General features: G+C 41.4%; 1 long non-coding RNA gene and 1 pseudogene across 2 annotated transcripts; both read left to right on the top strand.

Moving 5' to 3' along the window:
* Positions 1–2,693: 2,693 nt before the first annotated feature.
* Positions 2,694–7,577, top strand: LOC135250976 (uncharacterized). Of its 2 annotated transcripts, none has more exons than XR_010329053.1 (3): positions 2,694–2,845; positions 3,859–3,917; positions 7,161–7,577. It is a non-coding gene; the product is annotated as an uncharacterized LOC135250976 (long non-coding RNA). The 2 variants fall into 2 exon arrangements; XR_010329052.1 differs by lacking the exon at positions 7,161–7,577 and adding an exon at positions 5,679–5,781.
* Positions 7,578–10,590: 3,013 nt separating this feature from the next.
* On the top strand, positions 10,591–13,012 carry LOC135251942 (uncharacterized; annotated as a pseudogene).
* The last annotated feature ends 903 nt before the right edge of the window (positions 13,013–13,915 follow it).

Below are 13,915 nucleotides of genomic sequence, written 5' to 3'. Positions count from 1 at the left end.
TTAAACAACAGCAATGTTTCTATCAAAAAGTCTGCATTGCTGCCAGAAAATAAAGACAAGGGTCATAAAGAATGAAACAGTATGTGTACATAGTTTTTATTTCTGAAAAAGCCCCATTTTTGCATCTACCGAGATGGCAATAATTTCTACAACACATGCCTCTGGGCATGCTCTTTTCTACTTTGAGACATTACATTGCATTGCGTTACACAATGTAAAAGAACACAACTACTGTACATCACACCCACAGGAGTTACATGTGCCAGAATGACAGACCTGACCAAGAACACTCCAGGACCTGAGGAAATATACGTGCAACATAATGTTCTCTATTCAAAATAGTTTATTCAAGAACAGATATTCCTATGAATTCACTTTATTATTCCCTTATCGATATGTGATAGCATTTATCAAACTAAACTTTGCAACATATCTAATACAGCTGTTATTTCCATTGTACCAATAGGCTAGGTCGGAAGGGCCACAATCTCAAACAAGGTTCTTATTAGTATAATATCCTCTAGAATAAACAATGACTCCATCACTTCAGATTACAGTGGACACTCACAGAAAAACGACATCATTAATGAAGCAGGTCTCCCTCAATGCCAAGGGAGGCAGTTTGACAGCTGAAAGCCTTCAGTAGCTAAAATCCCTGCATGAATGCTTGTCTGTCAGACTTGAAGCAACTCCAGCTCGTCTCCATCAGCGGCCAGCTATCATCGGCTAGCTGTCTGCGGCTCTGCTGATTGCTTATCATCCTCATCCCTCCCATCTGAGTGGGTACAAACTGCAGGGACTAGATAGTGCCGCAGAGGAGCGGAAGCAGAATATTTATTGCCGTCTTATTTATGTACCTTAATTCTGCTGAGGTTGACAATTAAGGTAATTGAAGGCTTCTTTGCAGTATGGCACTTGGGGGAGGACAAGGATGAAAATCTGTTTCACCATCTCTCCTTGCTCTAACTCACAGCGAGCAGAACACTGCTTGCGTGGGCAGCCCTGGCAAGAATTCACACTCAGATTCTGAAAGCGGGGGGGGAAAAAGACCATCAATCTAATGTACAGTCATTAATCCAAGGTTCCCAGTACTACACATAAAATAATTATTTAATTGATACCCTGCTCACTGCGTAATATTCTCCTCACTTTTTTCTGACCTATATTGCCAAGCCATTAAATAATTTCTATTTTTAGATTTTTTTTAGGTGTACTGTCAGGAGTTTTGACAGGAGATTGTATGACAAAATAAGGTGTAAATGTGTTCATTTTTCAGAAGTCTTTGAACTTCATGTGATGGAACTTTTATACATAGATATATTCTTGTGGACCTCTGGACTAACACAAGGTTCTCAGCTTCCCTGGTGTTAGAAGATAATGCCAGACAAGGATGACCTCAATTTTTTATGTTCATTTCTGACAAGGTCAGGTCAAGTAAAGCAGAGGATTACACACTATGAGCTATTAAACTGTTTGGAGAATGTCAATTAAGTATCAAAGGACTTCACAATGGAATTATTTAAATGGCACCCCATCTTTGAACCCGTGCAAATATGCTTCCCATTCCACAATGTTCCATTAAAATGATTACATGGAACAGCATATACTTAAAAAATGGATCACCTTTGCTCAGAGTAAAAATAAACTGAATATGATGTGATGCTTGCTGTGAATGTAAATAGGTAGATAGATAGGTTTTTTTTTTTTTTTTAAAGATACTCAGTTAAGTAGTCCTCTTTTCAACCAAACATGACTCAAGATTCAAAAACCCAGTGACTGAGTAGGACACCTTCAATGCACTTTCAGCGATCTTGAAAGGGGTTGTGCCAGCACCATGCTTTTTTGGCAGGTCGGTAACACAAAACAAGATCTTTTCATTGTTATGAATTTTATTTAAATTTATATCAGTTTGTTACATCTTTTACTTTTTTTGTCATTAATCTTGTTCATCTGTCAACCAATAAAGTTTTCCCTTTTAATTTTACTGGTATTAGCAACAACCAGAACATTAGTATAAGATAAGATATACTTTATACAACCCCGTGGGGTAATTTGTCCTCTGCATTTTGACCCATCCTAGTTACTCAGGAGCAGTGGGCAGCAACAGTGCAGCACCCAGGGACCAACTCCAGTTCTGAGGCCAGTGCCTTGGTCAAGGGCAACTGCAGGAGTGCGTGCCTAACATGCATGTCTTTGAGTGTGGGAGAAAACCAGAGTACCCGGAGTAAACCCACAGGGAGAACATGCAAACTCCGCACAGAAAGGCCCCAAGCCGAGATTCGAACCCACGGCCTTCTTGCTGTGAGGCGACAGTGCTAACCACCGTGCCACCGTGTCCACCCCATTCAGCGGGTGTGCTAACAACAAACTATTGTTAGCACAACCACTGAACTCCAAATAGTTTTTTTTAAATAAATCTGAATGGGGGTTTGAGCTGTATAATATAGACAGTGTTTGATTATTTCTTCTCAAATTCATTATTTTGGTTTTGTGGCTCACTCAGTTCGAGATACCATTGACTCGAGACTTGATTATAGGGCTATGTAAATCAGCTCTTGATCGCTGTCTTGGAAATTGCTGGTCATTGAGAGCAGCTGTGTTGCATTTCCTCTTGTCCAATGAGGGTGAGAGAACACCTTTCATGTTGGCATTAAAAGAGGTGGAAAGTAGTATATCAAGGTTGATGACTGGGTCATACATCTTTGAACCAAAGCCTATATCATGTTTGGGAGCATGCTACAGGACTGCGTGCGCCCACTGTGCAGTGCCTTAAACGGTCAACTATGCTATATTTGAATGTGCTGCTTATGTAGAGGAGAGGCTGTGACTGAGAAAGGCGGTTGAGGTAGCAGGGCTTGGTTTTAATATAAAGTGCTGGGATGCTCAGCTGTTTTTGTTTTCAGTCAAGAGCTTATTTTATATCAGAAAGTAACACTATTATTTAACAGAATGTAGAAAATTCAGGATGGATGCGTTTTATAAGTAGCCTACTACAGACTTTGCTGTAGTAGGGTTTCTAGTAGTTAGTTCGTATCTACACTAGCAAGTGACCGTATGTGCCATTAAGGCAGTTACCCACCCTTAAAGAAGAGATCCAGATTGATTTCTTATCTTCCCATGAGTCTGCAGCTTTTATTTTTGCGTTCAACTATGCTGGGAAGCCTAGTTATTTTGAAGGTGTTGTGTTTTTTAAAACACATCTATGCTGTTTCACCTGCCCTAAGGCACTAGCGGTTAGCCTTGGCTGATCATTGCAAGTCTATATTACTTGTGTAAACGATTGTCACGCCCTGCAGGCTTTGTTTTGTTTGTTTTATTAAAGTTAAGTTCTGAAATCCCTCCTCCTATCCAAACAATTTTTTATTTGCTATTCAATAGAAAAAAATGTGAATTATAAAGGGGAGGGAATAAGAACTCCCAATTTAGTTTTCTTAAACTGAAGAGGCATGAAGTTTATTGTATTTTTGTGTTCCCTTGTTTTGTGAATTTGCTGAATGCCTGTCACAGTCCAGCAGGTGGAGCTGATTGAGGGCTTGATTGCCTGATGATGCAGATGCACACCTGTGTCCATCTCACAGACAAGTGGAAAAAGCCAAAAGAATTTCAAATGGCTTTTAGAGAATCCTTTTTAACTGAGATTCTTTTCAAGACCCTTTTTCTTTCCTTGTATTACAATTTGCAGCTACCATGTTTTGTTTTCTGTTTGTTTTGTGTTGGCACTTCTGTTGTAGGTTGCAAGTGGTCAGGCAGTTTTTTTTTTCTTGTTTTAACACATTTTTAGATAATTAGGCCAGAGTAGGAAGAAGTTTATTTTACTTTGCCCTGGTAGTGAAGTTTTAAAATTGTGCTTTCTTTTAGATGAGAAGTAGCCTAGCTGTGGTCTTTTGTGCCTGAACTCTCCTGTTGACCTACACATGGTAATGTGCTCTTTCTTTTTAGTTAAGATTACAAACATTAATATAAAATAAATTATCTTTGTTATTGTGTGTAGGGTTTGTGGCATTTGTGTTTCTGTTCATTGTAGTCCCTGGTTATTAGAACTCGGGCTGGCTTTTGGGATGTAACAATATTGACAAGGCATTTTAATGTAACTCAATTTTTATTATACAAGTTATTCATCCATTTCTATTATCAGCAGGGAAAATGAATCTATTTTGTGTGATTGTATGTTAGGCTGGCAGAAAGCCTCCCAGGCTACTCAGAGGAACACCCAGATACATGTTCATCAGTGACAGTGTGGTCAGTCAGTCAAGGCATTTGCCAAGTGCCATACCATTTTCATATAATATATAGCAGCACCCCTTCATTTTCACTGCACTTATTCCAGGGTGTGCAGTCTTTGTTTTGACCTTAAAATCAGCTATTTCTTCAGACCCAAGACTCCAGGTGAGATGAGTTAACTCTGTAATCAACAGCATTTATCAATCAAGTGCTGAGTAACTATGTAAACCCAGCATGCCCTGCAGTTTTCAAGGACCACCGTGTCAGACCCTTGAGTTAACTTTAAATTATACTTTCAAGTCTGAAAGTACTGTGGTGAAAGATGGTGAGCATAACAGATTTGTACTTTAATACAAACAAATACAGATTTAAATTATATATCCAGTCTGTAATGAGCATTCCTTTTATTTCAGCCAGGGATACAGTTTCTATCAATAGCTACGTAACTCCACCTGTACATTTTTTTGGTGAGGTGAGGCCACACACACACACACAATTGCATGGGTGCTAGTCAAGAACTAGTCTGTGTGTATGGACTGTCAACAATACGATACCAGACAGAATAGGCTGTACAGCATAAACCAGATCCAAGATTTTTCTTGTACGTGATCAAGTGGCAGAAGAAGAGTATCCATAGCATACATTAGTTATCTATACCTGCTTATCCTGGTCAGGGTGGCGGGGGGTGCTGGAGCCTATCCCAGTGTGAATTGCACGAGAGGCAGGAATACACCTTGGACAGGTTATCAATCTGTCACAGGGCACACACATACTCATACAATGGTATATTGTCTTAAAGGGCATGTTGGACAGCTTGCTGTGAATTTAGGTAGGCTAGATTAGCTCGCTAATGAGCTTGCTTTCTTATTCTGTTTTTGGTACTAGCTAAAGTTAGGTGTTAGAATTTCAGTTAAATTGGCTACTGAAATAACTTATTTAATATCAGTTGCTTGTTCTGTTATTGATTCTAAATTCATCTATGTACTTCTATCTGGGAGGGGAAATGTTCATACTTTTTTGTGGCACTTCACTCAAATGCACTGTGTTATAGGTTAGCAAGTGTTTGTTTTCTCAGGTGAGCTCTGTTATCACAAAGTGAACTTGCACCTCTATAAAGGAAAAATGTTTGCCTTTAATTTAGTTGCACTTTAAATTTAAGGATAACTGTTAACTGGATCCAGTGCATCCACTGTCTCTGGTCCTGGCACCTTCTCATTTGTCAGATTCCTACTTGTCAGTTGTTATTCTTCAACACAAATTCTGAAGTAAGTTTAGTAATTGATGTTCCAATTACACTTGCCAGTTCTCACTGTACAGGCACACCCCATTATTACCATGTTTCCCCATTCAGAAAAGACCGATTCAAGCAAATGATGGCACTAAATTTTACAGGACAAATGTATTACTGCTGTGAGTACTTAATTGACAAAAACCTCACATTTTTTTCAATTATACAGGCATGCTCTGATGAGAAATTGTGGGATCACCATTAATAGACAGCACACTTTATGGACTGGAAATGAAAAGTTGTCATAACCAGCTAATGAAGCCAAAATGATACATTTTCATTTTATAATAGTGCACATTTTGATAAAAAAAAATCTATGTGCAATATAGTTCATGATACAACGATGGAAAAAATGAAAGAATGTAAATGGGTTCCAAGACTCCAAGGTGCAAATAACTCAAATTTCTATTTAATGATTTTCTCATTTAAGACATAAGCTATATATGATAAGTTCCAGAACATTTAAGTGATTGTTATTAAAGGTAGCTTCCACACAGTTATGGTTTTTGATGTTAATGCAATAACCAAACAGGGAAACGGGAAAACAAATTTCCCACTGGAGGTTTTCTTCTCTAAGTGTCAGACTGCTAAGCAGCAGGCCAAACAGTGAGGGGAAGGTTCACAAAAAATAGTCATTTGTGCCGTTTAGTATTTGCAGCTGTAGTGTAATATTCTTGTCATTACCTTCTGATTCACTAAATTATTGGTTATTGGAGCTGTCTGTGTTTCTGTACAATGGAAAAACTCAAATTATAGTAGAAAATTACAGGGGCAGGTTCAATCTTGTCTTTCTTGTCAAGCATTATGTAACTGAGCTTATATGAATAATTCTGTCTCTTAACTCGAAGAGGGATACACTTTTATGGAAGACCTGCATTACTGCCAAGTTCCAGGTCATCTTGGGGAAAAAAATCCATGCTTTTTGCAAGTGGGAATTTCTGAATCGGACATCCCCTGTATTGAGCGCAATTAGCATAAAAAATTGTTATTTTGACCCTGAAATTTATGTAGGTAACAATTTAAATATGCATGACCCAGATAGTGCACTGTTGTTGCAGACACTTTCCACAGACTGTGGGTGCATTGTTTTTTTGTTTTTTTTTTCTGGTACTTGCAATGGTTTACAGGTGCAGATACAAAAGAGTAACAATACTTTTTTGGACACCTCCCCCCCCCTTGATGTCAGTATAACCTCAAGTCCTTGTACCTGAAATGGACCATACAGGGTTAGCTTATGACAATCCAAATGTGTTCAGACTGTACTGCACTCCTTTTCCAGCATCTTCCTGATAGGCACACTGTTCAGCAGGCTTGGTATACCTCCTGGCCTAATGAGGTGATAGCATTCTGGACCTAGGGGACAGGGGTAAAAGCAAGAAAAGGAGACATGGTACATTCATTCTGCCTCTCCTGAAGCTTGTTTCCCTAGATTTCTTTGAGAGAGAGCTTTCTTTATCCTTGCTAACAATAACACCACAACTATCTCATTTTGAGCAATAAGCAGATTTTGGCCTGTTTCCATCAAGTTACCCTGATACCTCATATGGGTAAATTGTAACTACAGTTTACATACACACTGTTACATTGTACTTGGAACTACAGTAAAAAATAAAATGCAACATTTGAATGTTATTCTATCTTGTGTATGTAGATGTGGATGATGGATAGAACACATTCCCCTGGACTGTCTGCACCATGGTACCGTCATCAGTTTGTTCCAGGCTGAGAAAAAGACTGTCAGACTTGAGACTGGAGCTGAGAAGTGTTTCCCTGTTCTTGGAGGGTGCCCAAGTCCTTCTTTGTGCGCAACTGGCATAAGAAGTCCAAACCAAGTGTGGCACCCTGCCAGGTCCTAGAGGCAGAAATGCTGGCATTAGAGACTAGAATGTTAATGGGGGGTTTGTCTGTGTTCTGAAGAGACCTATCAAGGAGTGTATCATTCTAATCATTTTTTTAACACAATGAAAACAAAGGATTTGCAAACTTGCAAGAAATTAGGAAACAACACAAAACCTCCACAAAAGTTATCTGCAACCATTGAAAGTAGGGATGTTACATTCCATACTCACGTGTCGACACTGTCAAGCTTTCAAATCACTGCTGTTTCAAAGTACTACCCCGAGGCTTGCTTCAGATCATGTGACATAAGCTTCCTTATGTCACAGGTCATTGTTGGTGGTGTCGGATACCAACGGCTGCTCGACCATTACCTGATCATGTGTCCGTTCTGACAGATCTGGGATCAGACGTTCTTCACTCTCGTATGAACCTCTATTTGGGTGTACATGGAAAAATATGGAATTCCTGTGTATTTCTGCAAAACTTCTGATTCCAGATCAGCTCCTTCCTTTCTCACCCAAAATCTTCTAGATGTATATGGCTCATACATCCCACAATTTGTGGGTTTTTGTCAGAGGAGAGCCATTTGAGAGTGCATTAGAAGACTGCGTTTGAGATTTTGTAGAGAGAGAGGCCTATTATTAATAATGGAAGGGGATCATTTCCAACAAGAGAACCCCTCAAAGGCACGGGTCATGATTTTCGCAGGGATCTGTCCTAAAAAAGGTATAACTCTTCTTAAATGATTTGCTACTTGCGGTAAACGCATCCCAATATTACAGCAGCACCATCGAATCATGACCATGTTTTTTTTTTTCATTGTTGTGACACTTAAGCTACCTCAATGCCCAGCTACTTGTGTTCAGTTCAGTTCAATTTGTATAGGAGTAAAAATAAATTCTGCCTTTATTGGTCAGATGTGTATCACACGGCCTCTCAGTACAGCTTATATATTGTTGATATATAAATACAGATATATACAAACCTGTGTGCATCCTGCATCAAGCAAAGTTAACCTACTGAGATTGGTTTCTCCTAACTAAGTAAAATACGCATTGTAGTGCTCTTGACACATTTGTTATGTAAAAGATGAGTGTTGCAGTAAAAAATGGGGCGAGCTGCAGGCACTCCAAGGTCACATTAATAAATGGCTCCCTACTATAAATAGGACACGTTGGAAGGCAAGGTTTAGGATGTTTATTATCAGAAGTATACTTTTTACATTTGTCCATCTATCTTTTATTCAACATGTATGAGATGTGTATGTGTATATAGAAACATATTGAGAGTGACACATAGGCAGATGATCATTGCAAAATAATTCAGTTCTTGGATTAGTTTTCATGAGACTGTCCTACATCAGCGAGCAGTCCATCCTGGTCCATGCACTTGGGCTCTTCTGCAGACCAGGCACTGTGACCAGTGGCTACTGAGCTTAAACAAGAGAGGCTGAAATCTTGCCTCGTTATAATGTTTCCAGAATGTAAACAAGACAGGGTTCAATTTCATGAGATCTATTTTTTTTTTTTTTAATGCAAGCAAACTTCGCAAGATTTGTGGTTTCTGGTGAACAGTTAATATAGTAACAAGTTTGTGCAGAGCATAATTAGTTGTTTATGTTGTTGATGTTCCTTGAATAAAGGCATAGATATCAAAGAATATGTAGAAATTTAAGAAAATGTCTCTGTAGTATAAATGATGTAATCTAAAGTTGACTAATTAGGTTTATCTATTGGTATTGATTAATTAGTAAAGTAAATGGTTGAGAGTAATAATTGTTTTGAAGCATTGGGTTTCAGCTACCCCTGTTTTCCTCTAGTTCTCATGTTATCTCTGAGCATTGCCGTGGTATCCATCATGGGCTCAATAGAATCCTGACTTTTCATCATGGTCCAGGACCAGTGCCACACCATCTTTCCTTCTTTGGGATTTGGGATCGCACAGGTCCTCAGAATTACCAGAGGCTGTTTTCTGAGGAGGTTAAGCTGAGCTGAATCACTCAAGATGTCTAAACCTACAGCCGTCACAGCCCAGATCAAAAGCCTGCATGTTATCAGTAAGTAGGAAACCATCACTTAGCTGGTGTGTCGCTGATGAGGTAGAGACAGAAGAGCACAGCTCTGGCCATTTTTAGTCCCTTCATTTCAAGTAAGGTAGAGGCTACTGAGGGCCTGACGTCATAATCTTTATCATCTTTAGTGCTGTTGGCTGCAGGGGTAAGGAGCAGGGTGCTCTCAGTAATGATCTGAATGCTTTGTTCCAGACAGATGATGCACAAGCGCTTCAAAGCATCCGAGGATGAAGGTTCTGGAGATGTAGAAGTATACAGAATGCTCAGCGACGCAAGCATTTATGATTCAATTTAATTAATTACTAAAAATAATTTTGTTCCATTGGTGGTGACAATTTAATTATGAGAGTAATAACATGAAATAACATTCATTTCTAGGCCTTGGCTCTAAATATACTATATATTTTGGAGAAGATATAAAATGATTTACTGCGAATTGACCTTAGTGCAAATAAGTTAGATTTCGATCTGCTTTTCATACAGAACATAATGATCGTTAATGGATTTTCAAATTGCCCTTGTAATTTTGAATTTGCCTTCAAAAGTCTGATCTTCCTCATTCACTTTAATGCTGCGCTTGACTGTTTTGCACTCACAGTGCAGACATGCACAGTACAGACTGACTTTCGGGTGCTTCACAGGTCAGGTTGGATGAGAAGGCGTTTTATCTAATGGTGGGTTGTTTGCGTATGAGTCAGCTCTTTCAGGTGATTTATCTTTTTATTGTGAGTGATAGACAACCCTATGACATCTGACTTTGGTAATAATATTAGCCTAATAGACTTAACCATTAGAATTATAAAATAATAATAATGAATTAGACTTGAGCCAATCTAGCAAGAATGTCTGACTCCCTCCTGTGTGTAGGGAGCATGAACAGGAGGCTCTGGTTGTATCGCTGCTTGTTATGATGTATGTGGCCTTGAATAGACTGGATAAACTACTTTGAAGTGTTATGGGTTCTCATCAAATGCAAAAAAAAATGGATTACTAAGCGAATTAATTATTAAATAAATCTGTGTACATATTCATCCAGAAAGAGAGATGTGTGAAGAGAGGTGTGTATGTGCTGAATAAGTAAGGCTCTTGAACGAAGAAGCACAGTCTACATTTGATAGCCTATTATATCATCCAAATTAAATCGCAATATAAGCTATTAATCTGTATGTGCAGTTCGACATGTCGGAGCTGCAGCTAAAGGAAGTCAGAGAGGTAGTCCGCAAAGCAAGGGCAAGCTCTGCACCAGGACCAAGTAGCACCTCGTACAAAGTGTACAAGAACAGTCCCAAACTCCTGCTGCGTCTGTGGAAGATCCTGCGAGTCTTCTGAAGAAGGGGGAAGATCCCAGAACAGTGGAGAGTGGCTGAAGGGGTGTGGATCCTGAAGGAGGAAAACTCCACCCAGATAGACCAGTTCCGCATCATCTCCCTGCTGTGCGTCAAGGCAGAGGTCTTCTTCAGCGCCGTAATCCAAGCGGCTGTGCACCTACCTGGCAAAGAATACCTACATCGACACTTCAGTCCAGAAGGGTGGTATTTCAGGGATGCCAGGCTGTCTGGAGCACACAGGTGTGGTGACACAGCTCATCAGGGAGGCCAGAGAGAACAAGGGCAATCTGTCAGTGTTGTGGCTCGACCTGGCAAATGCATATGGCTCCATTCCACACAAGCTGGTGCAGCTAACACTGACCAAACATCACGTCCCCAGCAGAATCAGAGACCTCATTGCTGATTACTACAGCAACTTCAGGATGAGGGTCTCTTCAGGAGCAATTACATCAAGCTGGCACAAGGTGGAGATCGGCATCATCACAGGGTGCACTATCTCTGTGACACTGTTCTCCCTAGCTATGAACATGCTCACTAAGTCTGCTGAACCGGGGTGCAGAGGGCCCAGAATGAATTCCCGCTCAACGGCAACCACCCATCAGGGCGTTCATGGGTGACCTCACAATCACCACAGAATCAGTCCCAGGCTGCCGGTGGATTCTGCGGGGTCTCGAAAAGCTGGTGGAGTAGGCCCGGATGCATTTCAAACCAGCCAAATCTAGATCTATGGTGCTGAGGAAAGGGAAGGTGGAGGACAAGTTCTGGTTCAAGATTTCAGGCACAGCCATCCCAACCATCGCAGAGAAGCCAGTCAAGAGCTTAGGGAAGGTTTTTGACAGCTCTCACAGGGACAGGGACACAACATTCATCCAGTCGACCTGCACCGAGTTGGATAGCTGGCTGAAGGCTGTGGACAAGTCTGGCCTACCTGGGAAATTCAAAGCCTGAGTGTATCAGCATGGCATTCTTCCCAGAATCCTGTGGCCCCTCCTCGTCTATGCAGTTCCGATCACGACAGTCGTGACCTTAGAGAGGAGGGTCAGCAACCACCTCAGGAGATGGCTGGGGCTGCCAAAGAGCCTGAGCAGCATTGCACTCTACGGACACCACAACAAACTGCAACTACCCTTCAAATCCTTGGAGGAGGAATTCAAGGTAACAAGAGCCAGAGAAGTGGTACAGTACAGGACCTCAAGTGATCCGAAGGTGGCCAAAGCAGGGATCCAAGTGAGGACTGGCAGGAAGTGGAGGGCACAGGAAGCTGTTCAGGAAGCAGAGGCAAGGCTGTGTCACAAGAGGCTGGTAGGAGTGGTCACACAAGGTTGAGCTGGGCTAGGATCCTTTCCAACTCTCCAAATGAACACCATCAGAGGGAAGGAAAGGCACCACCTAGTTCAGGAGGAGGTGAGAGTAGCAGTGGAGGAGACAAGAACCTGCAAGGCGGTGGGAATGAAGCAACAGGGGGCTTGGACTAGATGGGAAAATACTGTTGAGAGAAAAGTGACCTGGGCTGAGCTTTGGTAAGCCGAGCCACACCGCATCAAATTTCTCATCCAGGCAGTGTATGATGAACTTCCAAGCCCATCAAATCTGCACACATGGGGCAAAGCAGAGTCACCAGCATGCCCACTGTGCTCCAAGCGAGGAACCCTGGAGCACATCCTCAGCTGCTGCACAAAGGCACTTGGAGAGGGACGGTACCGATGGAGGCATGATCATGATCTTGAAGCCATCAGCGCAGGACTTGAGTGGGCGAAGCGGTTCTGACCCTCCAAGCAGACCATCGCCTTTGTCAGAGCTGGGGAGCAGCCAAAACCCACCAGGAGAACATCTGCAGGCATCCTCACCTCTGCACGGGACTGGCAACTGTTGGTGGACCTTGAACGGCAGCTGAAGTTCCCCAACCATATCGCAGCAACCACCTTGCGACCAGACATTGTTCTTGTGTCTGAGTCCACCAAGCAAACTGCGCTGTTGGAGCTGACAGTCCCATGGGAAGATCACTTGGAAGAGGCCTTTGAAAGGAAGCTCTCCATGTACACAGGACTGGTCAGCAAATGTCAGCAGGCTGGGTGGAGAGCGAGGTGTCTCCCAGTGGAGGTTGGATGCAGGGGATTCGCTGCCCGTTCTTTAGCCAGAGTCTTCAACAATTTAGGTATCGAGGGAGAGAGGAAGAGGAGAGCCATCCGCAGTACCACCAATGCGGGGGAGAGGGCTTCAAGATGGCTGTGGCTCAAAAGAGGAGAGCCATGGGGTCATAAGTAGCTAGCCATCTGGACACAAGCTGGGGTCTGATCAGCCCCGGCTGAGTCACCTGGAAGAGGGTGTATGATGTTGAAAGACCCGAAACACTCGATGATTCCAGGAACATCACTGAAGATGTGTCCAGATGCATCAGCAGATGTATGTGCACAGCTGTATGATGCTGTGGTCCCCATTAAGTCAAAGAATGATGCATAAACATAAATAGGCCAAAAATAAAGCCACTATGAGAAAATAACACGGTAGTAGTAATAACTGAAGGAAATTATCTGAGAAAAAATGGATAGTTTAGTTGTTCTTGAGTTGGATGCTGCAGTTTTGCACTTTATGTATTTTTTTTGTTATGTTGCAATAGTGTTATATGTTTGAGTAATTTGTTTTCGATGGTTCAATCTATGCACTGTGTTTATTGTGTTATTTATAATTCACTTTAATACATAAAAAGGTCCTACTGCCAATGCACATAGCATCTTTCTGGTTCTACATTTGTTTAAATTGTTTTGTATTGTGTGTAATAAAAAGCTATATTGGCAATTAGAAGGTAGATTCCATTGAACAATTTACATTACATGTGCAAAAACGCCAATCACAGGTCAAACTAACTTTGAGTTAAAAAAACTGAAGTGCTACTGAACAAAGAGCCATTTGGAAGCCAAAAGAGCCAGTTCATATTAGTGACCTGAGCCAAATGATCCAACTCACTGAAAGGAGCTGGAATGCCCATCGCTAGTGGGCATGCTCAGTTACGGAGGCCGGGTACTCTCTCGGCCGTAGGATGTGAGGGAATCGGGGAGGGCGAGACATAAAGCAGTAATGGGAGAAAAAAAAAACCTCTCTGTTGAAAATTCAGGATTGTGTTAATTCAATGTTGAGATTTGAGGTGAACAGACATACATATGGAGATAA

Source organism: Anguilla rostrata, chromosome 3, assembly GCF_018555375.3.
Source record: "Anguilla rostrata isolate EN2019 chromosome 3, ASM1855537v3, whole genome shotgun sequence".
In the NCBI taxonomy this organism is placed as follows: domain Eukaryota; kingdom Metazoa; phylum Chordata; class Actinopteri; order Anguilliformes; family Anguillidae; genus Anguilla; species Anguilla rostrata.
The sequence above is the reverse complement of the archived record's forward strand: the minus strand, read 5'-3'. Positions and strand labels throughout refer to the sequence as shown.